This window comes from Gavialis gangeticus, unplaced genomic scaffold (assembly GCF_001723915.1).
Source record: "Gavialis gangeticus isolate Ggan-Ray unplaced genomic scaffold, GavGan_comp1, whole genome shotgun sequence".
Lineage (NCBI taxonomy): Eukaryota > Metazoa > Chordata > Crocodylia > Gavialidae > Gavialis > Gavialis gangeticus.
The window spans coordinates 10,504,814-10,519,623 of record NW_017729014.1 but is presented as its reverse complement, the minus strand read 5'-3'; the positions used below and the strand labels follow the sequence as shown (position 1 = coordinate 10,519,623).

Below are 14,810 nucleotides of genomic sequence, written 5' to 3'. Positions count from 1 at the left end.
GGCTCCCCACATATCTGAAAAAGGACTTTGTATTGTCCTTGATGCTCGAAGGTAGTTGGAGTTCAGTTGCAGCCTTGGCTTCCCTGGTTTGCTCCCTGCAGGACCGGACCAGTGCAGAATAATCCTCCTTGGAGGTGAATCCCATCCTCCATCCTTTGTAGGCCTTTCTTTTTAGCCTCAGGAGGTCTGTTAGGTCCCTGGAGAGCCAGGGGGGCTGCTGTGCCCTCTTGCTGTGCCTCTTCCTGACTTGCTAAACCCAGCTGGAGGACTCTCCACCCTGCAGCCCACGTGTGGGAGCATGGGGCACTGGGAGCAGTCAAGAAAGCCAGGTCATAATGGTTGGATGAGGAGTGCCAGCCCTACCCAGCTGTGCCAACACACTGTACCAGAGCCTTTCATTCTTTCAGAGCTGACAGGGCCAAGTCCTGCCCTGTGCCCATAGGGCAGGCACAGTTCAGGTAGGTTGGTTTTGGTAACAAGTAGCACACCAGGGAGTGTCATGGGCAGCCTTACACCCAGCCACCCTGGACTTTCCAGCTTGAACTGTCCATCACAGCACAGCCAAATGGCATAGCCTTCAGTGCACAGCCAGAACTTTCCCCTCTGGATCTGTAGTGAGCATCTGGAACCCCTCTTTTACTGCACCTGCTCCTTACAGAGCTGAGTCTATCAAATAGGGCTCCCTGTGCATCCAGCTGTGCTATTGTGAGCTATTCCTGCAGCATTTCTTGACCACAGATGGCTCTGGACACTGGCAACATACCCAGTGGCGAAGGAGAGTCAGTGGAACCAACCCCCATCTCCCCATAGATGCCCACTGCATCATGCACCCTCCTTCCTCTGCAGCCTGTCCCCATGGAGGACACCCGCCCCGTGAGAACAGTGCAGTGTGGATTCAGCACTGCCTGCTCTTTGGACCTGTTTTCACCAGTCTGTGCCAGTCTCTGTGCTGCCCAGCATCAGCACAAATGGATGGCTCCAGGCACCTTGCGCTCTCTGAAGTGGCGGTGCCTGTTTGATCTGTCATTTGAAAGGGCTTCTGACTGTAGCTGTTTGCTGCGTGTTTGTGTTGCACGCTTCCTAGCCATGTATTTGTCAGGGGTATAATTTGAGACTAATTAGTTCTCAGCTCTTGGGCCTCGGGAAGGAGTGGCAGCACCTGATGGACTGTGTTTGCTAAAGCCAGTGTGAGAAGAGAGCGCGTCACTCTTTCATCTCATAGTACAAATAATTAGAATAACTTAACCCAGGCCCCCTGGGAGGCTGCGCCAGCTTGAAACAATCCCTTTCATTGCCTGGCTACTCTGCAGGCACAGCACAGAGGAGCAGAGGGGGCCCCAAAACTCCTGCTTTCAAAAGCTTTCTGCTTTCTATCTGGGCCCCAGAGGACCCCAGTGTTTTCTGAGGAGCCACAGTTTAGACTCATGCCGCTTCTCAGACTGAGTGTAGCTGCAAGGAAGAATGACACTAGCTTGGCAATGAGTGATAGGGGTGTAGCCAGGGGTGTGCACATCACACCTCCCTTGACTGCATGCTGGTGGCTGATGCTCGTGGGGACAGTGGGCTCTGTGACCTGCCTACTGGCTCCAGGTTTGAGTGAAGGGCTCAGGCAGAGACTGTGCGGCAGCATCTCTAGTGCTAGGAGGAGCCAGGTCACTGTGAGATCCAGGAGTTCTCCAGTGGTTCGGCATTAGGGATTCCCCTTCCCTGTCCCTATTCAAGTGGTTCCCTGCGTACAAGAGATCCAGCTCCAGCTCCCTGTCACGGTACATATTTCCTGCAGAGAGAAGGTTGAGGTTTTTCCTGCCTCTCCAGGATTTCAAAGCAATATAGCCCTCCCAGCGCCGGTAACTCAGGCTCCTCATGCAGATTGGATTGCAGCCTTTGGTGATAATTTCCCGAGCCTTTAATATCTGTGCACTATGAGGTTGAGTTACAGTTGCTGTGGGAACCATAACTTTGAATTTCTTGATTTAAAAGAGAAAAAGAATTTATTTATAGTCTTTTTTTTTGCTTATGAATCACCTTGTTAATATTGATGAGACGGAAGAAGAAAGGGAAGCCAACTTCTAAACAGAATGCACCACATCAAACAATGATCTGTTTATTTTCCCTTCTGCAAAGCCCCCGTAATAGGCAGAAATGAAACTACAAACGGAGGGAAAATATGCTTGGAAGTATGTGGAGAGGAGGAAACAGCAGACGGTCGGGGAGTTAAATGAAGTTGATAAGAGATCAAACTAGCACATTTACTATCTCCAGATTGCATTGGAAGTTGCACCTTTGCAAAGAAGCAAGCTTTTGTTGTCAGCCATACTGATGAACCTGTGCCCAGTCCCTCAGTGGGGCCTTTGGGCTGAGGACAAAAATGATTCACTGGCTTGGAAAGGCAGCAAGTTACTCAGTGCAGGGAGTGCAGCCAATGTCATTTATGCACTGTGAGGATGGCCACAGGAACCGAACCAAGATGCAGGTGTGTTCAGTTATGGGGCTGTGACAGGGCATGGCAATGAGGCTGGGCCTCCAGATTAGGGACAGACATTCAAAAAGCCTGAGCCTGAATTGATTCAATATCTTTGCAGGTTAGTCTAACCTGCAACACTTGAATCAGTTTGGAGGTAGATAGACATTCCCTTTTTATTCCAGAAATGCAGGCACGTGCTTGCAGTGGCTCAGGCTAGAAGCTGGGGGGCACTAGAGCAGCCCTTCCTTCCCTTCCACAATGCTGAGCTGAGGGTGGGGTGTGGTCAGGCTCTGGCAGGACCTGATTAGGGAATGGTTCTCTGCCCCCCCTCACCAGCCCAGCAGGGAATTGATAACACAGTGTCTATCAACCCTAACTCAGTGTTTATCAGCCCATTAAGAAAACAAAAGAAAAGAAATGCTTCTCTCATTAGTTCAAGCTCTTCTTAAACAACTTTTTCTAAGGAAGGAATAGAGAGACATTACTAGCTTACCTGTTGATTAGCTCCAAAAAGACCTAAGCGGACACTGTCCTGTCTGCCTTTGTCCCATCTTATAGTTTCACAGTTTCATAGTAGCTAGGGTCAGGAGGGACCTAAACAGATCATCTAGCCTCATCCCCTGCCACAGGCAGGAATGAATGCTGGGTTCACAAGACCCCAGACAGGTGATCATCCAACCTCCTCTTGAATTTGCCCAAGGTAGGGGCAAGGACCACTTCCTTGGGAAGTTGGCTCCAGAGTTTGGCCACCCTAACTGTAAAATATTGCCTTCTGATCGCTAACCTAAACCTATTCTCCATCAGCTTATTACCATTGGTCCTTGTCACCCCAGGTGGTGCTGGAAGGGCTCTACCTATTTGCTGTTGATCTCCCCTGATGAGTTTGTAGGCAGCCACCAGGTCCCCCCTCAGCCTCCTCTTGGCAAGGCTGAACAGGTTCAGGTCCCTCAGTCTCCCCTCACAGGGCCTGTCCTGCTGCCCTCTCACCAAGTGGGTGGCCCTCCTCTGAACTCTCTCCATGCTGGCCACATCCCTTTTGAAGTGCGGCGCCCGGTACTGGATGCAGTACTCCAATTGCGGCCTAACCAGCATTGCATAGAGGGGGAGTATCACCTCTCTGGACCAGCTTGAGATGCACCTTTGGATGCATGACAAGGTATGGCTGGCCTTGCTGGCTGCGGTCTGGCATTGGCGGTTCATGTTCATCTTGGAGTCAATAATGACTCCAAGATCCCTTTCCGCCTCTGTGCTTTTAAGGTGGGAACTCCCCAGCCTGTATGTATGCTGTGGGTTCCTTCTCCCAAGGTGCAGCACCCTGCATTTGTCTACGTATCTCCCACAGCACGGACCATAGCCAGCATGTGGTCTGCTAGCTAATGCTGAGAGGTGTCTGTGTAAGGCAGAGGGGACGGGGGAATCCCTGCTTGTGCTGGGAGTGGTGGAGGGAGGAAGGAGGCAGGACAAAGTCAGGCAGACGCTGCTGTACCTGCAGTCTCTGCCAGAGCTCCAGCCAGGAAGCAGAGGGGAGGGACCAGCCCAGCTCTCTGGAGCAGAGAGCCCCACTCAGTCCAGCCCAGAGAGCATACTGGGATGCTGAGGGACTCTAATTTAACTTAAACCAGAAAGGGGTCTGAGACAGACATTGCATAAACCGGTTTTACCCAAATCAGCTAAATCTGATACTGCATTCAACCAGGTTTATCTGAAACCAGTTTCAGCCATTTTCAAACTGGTTTATGTGCACTGAACATCTGTTTTGTTACAGGTTTAAACCAGTTTCTGATCACTTAAACTGGTTTATGTGTAATGTCTGTCCCTAAGCAAGGAGTTAACAGTTTTCTCTCCCTCACAGGTGCTTAGGGAAGGGGCAACAAGACTGGCTAGGGGAGATTCCAGGGGAGGCGACTGTGGGAGGGTTTGCCTCCCTGCTCCTGGCACTTCCTGGGGGAGGAGGTTGGGTGCTGGTGGTAGAGGGTAACACATGGACTCATGCTGTCTACTTTCTGCCAAGTTAACACAGTGGCTGCTTTTTCTTGCCTTCCTGCAGTCACTTTTCCTGAGGCAGCCCTGCCCCTCTTCTCACTGGGGAGTAAAATACATTGGCTTCCCTTTGCTTCCTGAGGGCCAATGCACTCCATTGTTTGCATCACCCCTGACCTTGGTCCTTTAACCAGTTCCAAGCAGGCCAGTGAGCCTTTAAACTGTGAGTACCTGGAGATCTTTTAGACACTGCCTTTGTTGTTTTGTTCAGATTTGTTTTCTTTTAATTCAAAAACAGGAAAGCTCATTTCCTTATTTTGGTCGAATGGAAAGCAGTTGGCAGGTTCAGCTTATCTCAGAACTCTTCCTTCATTTCATTTCCTCTCAGAAGAGGAAGAAAAGCCCCCAGCTCAGCTTTCAGTGGAGAAGGAGATGGAAAAACCGCTTGTTCTTGCAGAGTTAAGAAAACAAGCTGATCCTAATGGTAAAAACGCCCCTGATTATAACTTGGAAAGGATCAAACTAGCCTGATTGGCATATTTTGCTCATCACAAAATGTGATTCATGCTCTGCATTTTGGAGCTCTCTCATCATTTAACTCCAATTAAGACTCCTTTTTTTTGTTGTAAATTTGGATTGCGGGATTTTGGCAGGACAAGAATACAAGGAAACCAGTCTCTTCAGATCTTTCAGACTGTGTGAAAACCTTTCTATAAACAATTCAATGTTGACAAGGGAACTTTCCATTTTTCTCCTCATTAGGCTGCAGATTTAGAAAGAGGAAGATCTGTTATTTAGCTCATCTAAGAATAGAATCCTTAATAGCATCTTACATTTCTATAGCATCTTTCATCCCCAAAATGTTTTGCAGACTACAGATGGGTTTCAGGGCACGCTTCATCCCCTCTGGAAGGCAGCCACTTCTGGGGCGGAGCACAGCAGCTTTGTAACGGCTGACACCAATGCTCTGCTAATGGTCAGAGGCAGAAGTGAAGCTGTTAGTCCTGTTTCTCTGTTGCCTTGTGCTTCAAGCTGTCATGTACAGCTGTGCAAGGTGAGGGGAAAACTTTGCCGTGCAGCTGCCGGAGCATTTGACAACCACTGTACACAGGTGTGAAGGATGACACAGCTTCAGTTCACCTTCTGGCAGCTTCGTGCCAGCCAGCTTGCTGCAAAGTAGCCACATGGCAGGCTTAAAGTTGGGCTTAACCTTTCTAAAATGTCACCTGGGCTGGAATAGGGTCTATAAACAGGATATCTTACACCTATGTCAACAGCAGAAGACACCAAAGCAAACGGTGCCGGGATAAGCTTCTAATAGGCAGCGAGCCTGGTGGGAGTATGTCTTGCTTTTAACCTCCTGCTTTACCTGGGTAAACACTACACAGCTGTTTCATGTTTCAGGCAATTAGTGCAGAGGGCAGAGCACCCCCAGGGCCCACCTGCTCCTCTAACAAGTGAGGTCCACAAAGCCTGCAGTAGGCAGCACACGGCATGTCCAGACCTGCTTGTCCAGGGACAGGAGTAGGTGCTTGTCTCTGATGGCAGCTCCCCTGTGCGATCGGGGCTGAGCAAGGTCTCTTCAGAGAAGATCTTGGAGAGTAGACTGGGGGGCACTGGTGGAAGCTGAGGAACAGAATAAGGAAGGCTCTACACCCTGTGCTGCCTTGAGGGTAGGATCCAGATTGGCTCAGGGACACCGGCACAGTCTGAGAAGGGCAGCTTGCAAGAGCAGCAGTTGAAGTCCAGGGTCGTCCTTCAGCTCTGGGATCAGCCCGTCTTGGGCTTGCAGGTCTTGTTTCTCAGACCATTATCATTAGGGCTAGTTCTGCACATCTGGGGCTTGGTTCTACAATGGTGTAAATCGGGATAAATCCATGGAAATACCTGGAGCTCTGCTGATTTACACTAGCTAAGCAAAAGGCTGCAGAAGAACAGGGGCAAGTGACTGCAGGGGGCAAATTCTCTCCCTCTCCTCCCATGTTGCAGGGAATGGGGCCGGTGCAGGAATGGGGCTCGGCTCGGGCCCTGCTGCCCAGATATGGGGATCCCTGGAGCAGGCCAGCCCCTGCTGCTGTGATGTACCAGCCCTGCTGTTTCACTGCCTCAATCATGGCTACTTCAAATATTTGTTTTCAAAGGAACGTGAAAGGAAAGGAAACTTCCCATCCTTCCTGGCTCGGGGCAGGGTTGGGACAGGCTGGGGGGCTGGGAAACAGTGTTCTCAGCATGTAGATTAAGGAGTATGAATATGTATGAAGCTCTAATTGGCTCCCCCACGTAAACCAAGGTGCCTAAAGGCCCAGGCGTCCTGGCTAATTGTTGTAGACAATTAATAACTTGGATTCTGCTAATTCCATATCTTGCTGTGTGGTTCATTAGAAGCAAGGTGGGGGGAAGGGAGGGAGATCCTCTGTAAAAGCCACTCAAGAGTCATGGGAAGGTTTTGAGTTTCAAAACTGTGCGGAACAGAAAGTAATGGATAGGCCAGTGTCAGTCCCAGATTTAGGGATGATCAGAGTAGAGTCAAGTCCCTGCTTCCACTGAGGAGACACCACCTCTTGCTATATCCACTCATATCCTTCTGTGCATCCATTCATCCATCCAACTCGGTCTCTTAGCCATGGCCTGTATGCTGTGGCCATGGAAGTCTCCAAAGACCACCTCTTTCATATAAGAAGCCCTTGGTTCTTGCATCTCTCTGATGGCAGGAGTTTGTTAATAGGTCCATGGGCTCAACCAGGAACCAGTATTTCCAGGAGATCTGAGCCAGTGCAGTTGATGTGCATGGGAATCTGGAGAGGGTAGGAGGAAGCAGGGTTGTGAGTGTAAGGCAGTGGTTCTCAACCTTTTTAGACACAAGGTTCCCATTAGTAGATGCAAGGCATCCTTTGGAACATGCCAACTCCTAGTTTTCACTCAGTTTTAGACTGCAGAAAACTACCAGAGCAATTTCTCTGTAGCAAAGCACACAGAAAGACCACAAAAGGTTGGAATACTTTTAACACACTGGATTCCTGTTTGACATTTCTGAGTTTATCTAGTGGATCGTGTTTGCACGCCTAACAGTGCTAATGTTGTGTGGTGCCCTGCAGCACTGTTGCAAGGATTTCAAGGCACCCCAGGGTGCCATGGCACCATAGTTGAAAATCACTCGCATAAGGAAAAGCAGTCAGCTTCTTAGCTTCCCTCCATCACTGGATCACTATTTCTGCATCTTCATGGGCTTCATTCCTCACACCTGTGAAATGGGGATAATGACATGGGCAGCTTCAGGGCATCTGGTTGATCCTCTGTTACCTCGCAATAGCAGGAGGTTTCAAGCCCAGCAGAAAGCACCCCGATACCTGGTTGGTGAGTGGGGCCATTTGGAACTGCCCAGAAAGGCAGAAGCTGCCTGCACCAGGCCCTCAGGGGAGCTCCCAGCCTCTGCAGTGGATCCAAACAGTGTACATGAGGCTGCTGGGGGCATCTGCTGGGGCTGGCAGTGCTTCCCCCTATGCTGTAGGGAGGTCTGGCATGTATCCTGAGCCTGACTCCTTTCTGAAGTAGTCTGAGGAGCAATGGGCCCTGGTTTTCAGCTTCTAATAAAGCTCACTTTCCCTGGGTTTAATTTGTGTGTCACAGTGGCATTCATCAAATGCAAACGGCACCTGAGAGAGCGCAGCTCACCGGTGAAATGGATGGCACTCCGCACTGAGGTTTCACAGGCAGTGCGAAGCACATTAGGCCTGGCAGCTCCCCATTATTCATGGTGCTTGGACAAACACCCCCCCGTTCATGCCATCTCCTCTTCCTGCCTTCTCTGGCCTGCCAGCAGCCCCAGCCTTGGAGTCTAACGGCCTCCTCAGCATTCCTGAGCTTGCTGGGCTTTTAGCAGCCAGCTTCTGTGCTTCCTAGCGCATTTGATTTCCTTTTCCATTCTCTTTTAAATAAAGTTGCTCTAGAGATTCACCTGAGATGGGAACCGGGCTCCCGCAGCTATATCACTTCTGTCTGTTTGGTACATCCCTCCCTGCAGCATCTGAGTACTAGATTCCCGCTGCACTTTCACTCCTGGCATCTTCCCTTGTTCCCCTGCAACTGGCTCCCTCATACTGCTTCCTTCTCTCCCCCTCCTCTTCTCTCCTCCTTGCTCCTCCCTGTCATCTCTCCATCCTGGAGAGCCAGTGGGTGATCTGTCAGTCAACTGTTGACAGCAAGGTCCCAGATATGAAATCAGGAGGTGACATCTCATGTCTGACAGACCTGTCAGCCTCGCTGTGGGAAGCCCTACGGAGAGGAGAGGTTCCTTTCCCTCCCCTCGCAGCGCAAGGACTTCCCGTGTGCAGCCAAGGAGCTTCTGCAAGCTCTGCGTGAGCACGGCTCCTCGGGGGACAGTGCTTCTGGCAGGGCCCTGGGGGAAGAGCTCGCGCCATGGTTTGGAGCAGGGTTCTCTGAACTGCTACAGGAGGATGGGGACTCAGACTGGCTCCCTGATAAGATGCAAGTGCAAAATGAAGAGGAAAGTTATTATGAATAAATTAAGTGGACAGGCTGCCAGTGGGCAGTCTCATTGCTTTCATCTGAAGCCATGATTAAGATAAAAACATCCATGCTACCCACAAGCTCTGGCGATCCTGGCTGCTTGGCCATCTGTTGGAAGGAGGATGCCTGGGCCACATTTCCATAATGACCACTGTCTCCCCACGTAGAAAGCAGGTCACTTTAGCCTTCTGGTTGGAAGGAGACAAAGCTTTTCTCAGGGGTGCGGCGAACAGTACAGGCTGCCTGGTGGAGCAGAGTAGCCTCCGCAACTTGGGGGTTAAGTTTTTGGGCTTGCAAAACTCTCCTGGGGTTTTAGGGAGTAGTCTCCCTTTCCATGGACAGCATCACTCTTCCACAGGGCCACTGAATGCCCCGTGTGCTGCCACCTGTACAGTTATTGTGGCTCCTGCTTTCAGCTGGCCAGGGCAAAACAATGAACAAAGGGAAGCAAACACATGCAGAGCTAAAACTGCTCCACAGAAACTGGCCCACAGGTGTGTCGGGCAAGGGGCAGAGTATCAGAGTATAGGTAATCCTCGACTTACAACATTTTGAGTTGCGACGTTTCACACTTACAACGTTTCTAAATTGACACCCTGTTTCAACTTTCTGATGTCACTTCCGACTTTACAATGCTTGATCTGACACCACGCCATGCCAGTGAACAAGTCTGCTGCATTGCCCATCTCCTGTCTGTCCAAACTTCCTTGGACACTTTCTTTAAGAAAGCAGACAAGACTCCAGAAAAAACCTGCAGCCAGGACTTCTGAGAAGATGCCAGCCAAGAACCCTTCAAAAAGTCCAGCCAAGTCACCTCAAAGAAGTCCTTCCAAATCAATATGATTGCTATTTACAATATAAATATGTTAATATAGCTATATTACTCATGTATAATTCATTGAGTACAAAATTCTGGGTTATTTTTGGTGAAAATAGGGCATCGGGCTTTGGTTCAGAAACCAATCCCCCATTTATAACATTGTTTCCTATGGGAAAATCAGTTCCGAGTTGCAACATTTCGATTAAAAATGCCGTTCTCAGGAAGCAATTGTGTCGTAAGTCTGAGGACTGCCTGTATATCATCCGATCATTCTTCTCTCCCTCCATCTGTCTGCCTGCACATCTGTCTTCATCTAGGGCACACCTTACCCAGGGCATTTGTGCACTACCTGTCCCTACACTGCCTAGGTGACTGGGGGAATGTCATATACACACCGCACATCATCTCTCTATTCAGAAAGCTCCACTCCTTTTCTGAGATACCAACAAAAGACAGGCCTGCCATGCTGTCCCCATCTTGAGACCCCAGATAGTTAAGTGCATCCCTGACTAGTCCCCCAGCCCCTCTCCTTCTTGCTTGTTGGTAGAAAACCAGCAAGGTCTCCTCAGTTCCTTCTCCCACTTCAGCCCTTTGAGTCAGGGCTTGAGCTGCCTTTGGAATAGAAACATTTGCACCAAACAAACCCCAAAGCTTGGCTGTGACTAATCAGAAGGTTTGGCTCGTGCTTCCTGCTTGCTCTGAGGAAGGAAACAGCGCCGGCTGTTATTCTGTTTCATCATCTGAGGCAGGCTGCTTTTCTTGGCGAGGTGGAAGGACACTGAGATGAAAGGAACATTTAGCTGCTTAGCATCCCGATGTATAAATAGCCGTGTCTATGATAACACTGCCAGAGTAGCTCAGAGCAGGGACAAAAGGTTTATGAGCCACATGGTTACCACATAAACTTCCCCGCTATACTCCGTGCCTCCGTATAGAGTGAGTCATGCCCTCTGTTGCTGTGGACTGGTCTAATTCTGCAGAAGCCAGTGGAAGTGGGTTGAATTACCCCAACAGAGGATTTGGCCCATGTGCTTTCCACTGGCAATCCTCCCAAAAGGATAAAGCAGCCAAAAAGCACAAGCAAGTGCATTTGGATGGGCACTTGGGCAGGATAGACAAGCTGAAACCCTCTTGTGTCTGTGCACTGTGACTGCAGTGCCTCTTATGGGAGCCATCATTTGCAGAAGTTCTTCTGGGCCTGATTTTGAAAGGGCCTGAACCCAAGCGGTTCCCCTTCACTCTATCTGGATTTGCACTCAGCGCCTCTGAAAATCAGGACTATGATGATGTGTGCTAGAGACTGGGGTTGACAAACTACGACTGGCAGGAGCACCTGGGCATTCCTGTTCTTTTCCTTTCTCCTCCCCTCCCTGTTTTCTTTTTTCACTTGCCATCGCCACCAGATTTGTCCTTCTACACTGTCATTTGCCACATGTATCTACAGAATTTTGTAGCAGTGTAAGGTAAGACTGCCGGGTGTGCATGCAAGAGAGAGAGGGGAGAGTAGGCTAACGGCAGCTGGGCTGCAAGCCAGTCATAGCAGCTGACCCTTGTTTTAGGGTTACTATTGCATTTTTGGGTAACTCCCCAAAATTCAATAGATGCTCTGCAAACATGGAAGAGGAGGTGGGAATGGATCTCCCAAAGAAGGCATGCCCAGTTTTCCCAGGCTCTGCATCCAACAGGCACCTGGCTTTTTTTTTTTTAAACAATTTTTTTGTGTTCCAAGCCAAATTAGCCAAATCCATGAGTCAGTCCAGAACCATAAGTGGCCCTACAACTGAAAAACATCCTCCACCCTCACCAGGGGCTTCAGATATTCCCAAAGTCTTTTGGCAGTCATCCTACATGAAGGTCCAAGCCCGAAGGCCTGGGGTTCAGATGCCCCCAAGTTTCACCTGCCCTCAGCCATATGGCTGCAGGAGCAAGGTAGGGAGAAGCCTCTCGTTTCCATAAAGTGGGCTTTAAGCCCCAACGCTTCGGCAGGTACTAAACCACACCAGAAATACAGTTATCCCGGGGACCACTTAAGGAGAACTGCCTTCTTGGGCCCAGATACATGGTGTTTCCCTGGGCACCTGGCATGCTGGGTTCTTTTGAATAGCAGCGATTGACACAAGATGCAGAGCGGTGAAGACCTGCCCCCCTCAGCCCCTCTCCTGAGCAGCTAATACCAAAGAACATAGAGCAAGCTCAGTTCTACCCTCCCTTCTATTAAAGTTAACGGAGCAGCCCAGGTGTAAGTGGGGGCTCTGTGTCGCCCATTCCCATCCCTGTGTGTGATAGCATCTGCAGACAGCAATCACTAGCAAATTGCTCTTTGGATGTGGCTTTTTGTCAGCTCCATCATTCAACACCCCCTTCTCCCCCCTCAAACTTAACAGACAGTCATATAGTGGCTGGAATTTTCCACACTCTGTCTCAGTGGAGAGGTGAGGTCCTGTCGGAAAGGCTGAGCCAAATTGGTTCTGCCGGTTTTGAGTTATGCAAGCGGTGGGGGGAAAGAAACCCTTTTTCCATATGTTCTGATTGCAGTGTTTGTGCTCCCATCACTCAGAGCAGGCTGAGGCTGGAAATGTCAAGCTTGGCTTGTTTTATCGCCCTTGCTGAGGGAGCAAGTGCAATCCGAGTTCGAGAGGAAGCTGCTTGGTGACTAAGTTAGAAGTGTTTGAAGGGGCCTGTGCAGACTCGCACGGTAGGCCGTTTTGTGTGAGGTCCCCAGTTCCCCAAACTAGTGTAGTTTAGCGCAGTGGGCACTTGCAGATCCAGCCCTTGGCTATACACCAGTTTGCATCAGTTTGGTTCAGTCAGCTTTGTTTAACTGGCACAAACCCTGCAGGGTGCTGTTTCATCTTATACCTGCTCCAGCAGGCACAAACCAAACCAAAGTGAGCCGGGCTTGTGCTAAACCAGGAGCGTCCACCCTGCGTTGTGGACTGGTGAAACTCACACCTGGCGTGGAACGGGGGTAGTTCTGTGTGTGGACAAGTCTCAAGGCAGGTTATTAATAGTGCAAACAGTGAGTGTTTGTGTGTGGACACAGCTGCGGACATGCAGGCGTGGTTGAGTGAAGGTGCCTCTCTAGCCCTGTAGGTCTGACCTTCCACATGCAGCTGACAGGCTTCAGCTCCTGCCCTGCCACGGTCAGCGGCCTTCCCCATTGCCATCAGATCTGGCTCCTTGCCTGCCAGCTGGTATGCACCTTCTCTTATCCCAGGGCACCGAATCTCATCAGCCTGCAGGGAGCTGTTACTTCTCAGTGATGGTTGGTGCAGCTCTTACAGCTGGAGGCGGTGTGGCTGGTGTTTCTCCTCAGTCCCCACCTGGGTCTCTTTGTCCTGCCTCTCCTGCTTCCTCCTCAGTTCAAAGCTCCACCGCTGCTCTCTCCTGCTCTTGTTCCCCAACACCTGCCTGCCTCTCCCTTATCTGTTTCTGCTCTGCTTTACCACCTTGTGGCTAACTGCACCTTCTCCTCCACCCCAGCCCTGGGCCCTCTGCTCCTGCCCCCATTCTTGGATGACTCCACCGTTCTGGCTTCCCCTGCCGACTGCCGCCCTGTCTAACAAATGTCTCCCTGTCATCACCTCTGAATAACCAAGGGGAAAAGGGTTGCAGGGAAGAGTACAGTTGCTTCATTTAAGGACTTTTAAGTGAAGGACAGCAGGTATTAAAGCACCTTCCTTGTGGATCAGGCCATTAAGATGCTTAAATCAGGCTAAATGTGTTCACTCAGTTTCCTTCCTTCCTTCCTTGAAAATGAAACACAAAACCTTTCATTACTGGAGCCAGAGACTGGGAAACCCCAAGAGAGCACATTCCCCACTTTAAGGATTCTAGTCCCGTTGGCTGGGCCTTCCTGCACATATGGACACTTTCCTTCAGTAAATGTCAGCCTTGCTATATTACACTTTATAGGATGGTGCCATAAAACAAACAGGATGGGCCATGGGGCTGAGTTAGTGCTTGACGCACAGCCCGCTGAAGTCAAAACGGGCCATTTCATTGACTTGAGGCAGTGCGAGGCCCTCATTCTGCAAAGTTTTATTGATATATTGAAGTCCCATTGGTTTCAATGAGACTTTAAGCACATACTTACTGTATACTGTGCTGAATAGGAGCCAGGACATCCTGGAAATGGTTAGGGGGCTGGGGCACATGACTTACGAGGAGAGGTTGAGGGAACTGGGCTTATTTAGTCTGGAGAAGAGACGATGGAGGAGGGATTTAATAGTGACCTTCAACTACCTGAACAGCGGTTTCAAAGAAGACGGAGATAATATGTCCTCAGTGGTGGCAGATGACAGAACACAAATCAATGGTCTCAAGTTGCAGCAAGACATTTAGGTTAGATATTAGGGAAAACTTTCTCATGAACAGGGTAGTAAAGCACTGGAACAGGGTACCCAGAAAGGCTGTGGACTCTCCATCCTTGGAAGTTTTTGAAACCTGGCTAGACAAAACCTTGGCTGGGATGATCTAGTTGGGGCTGGTCCTGCTTTGAGCAGGGGGCTGGATTAGATGACCTCCTGAGGTCCCCTCCAACCCTCATTATCTGTGATTCTAGGAAGGCATAGTATTTTCAGGTCTGGGAGCCTCAAGGTTGACTCTTCTTATGGATAGTCGAAATATTTCCATTTAAACTTTTTTTTGAGCGAAGATTGAGTTTTTTTACTAATTTTTTTTTCTCCTTCCTTCTATTTTTCCTCCTCTTTTTGATGGAATATTGCAATACTTTGTTAAAAACGAATGCCTCCAAGCTGAAATGTTTCTGGGACATTTTGTTTTTCAGACATAATTTTTCAGGATTGTGAATCTCTGCTGAGGAATCTAAAACTTCCATGGGAGAATAGCACCTTTCCCATGAGCTGTCCCTCCATCATATCAAGGCAACTACCTCTGCTTTAGGGCTGATTTGATAAAGTACTGCGGACACACTAATTCTAATTCTCACTACTCATCTTTCAATGGTTAAAACATTTGGAATCCTCACTTCAGAGCCCTGGTTTAAAATTTCTGGCC

The 14,810-nt window shown here is 49.6% G+C and overlaps 1 protein-coding gene across 1 annotated transcript in view; it reads left to right on the top strand.

The window, feature by feature from the left end:
* The first annotated feature begins 4,450 nt into the window (after positions 1 to 4,450).
* The window catches only part of DISP3 (dispatched RND transporter family member 3), a 68,294-nt gene continuing 57,934 nt past the window's right edge, over positions 4,451 to 14,810 (top strand). Inside the window, exon 1 of the mRNA XM_019511731.1 lies at positions 4,451 to 4,667. The gene's annotated coding sequence lies outside the window, so the exon portion shown is untranslated. The remainder of the gene's footprint in view (positions 4,668 to 14,810) is intronic.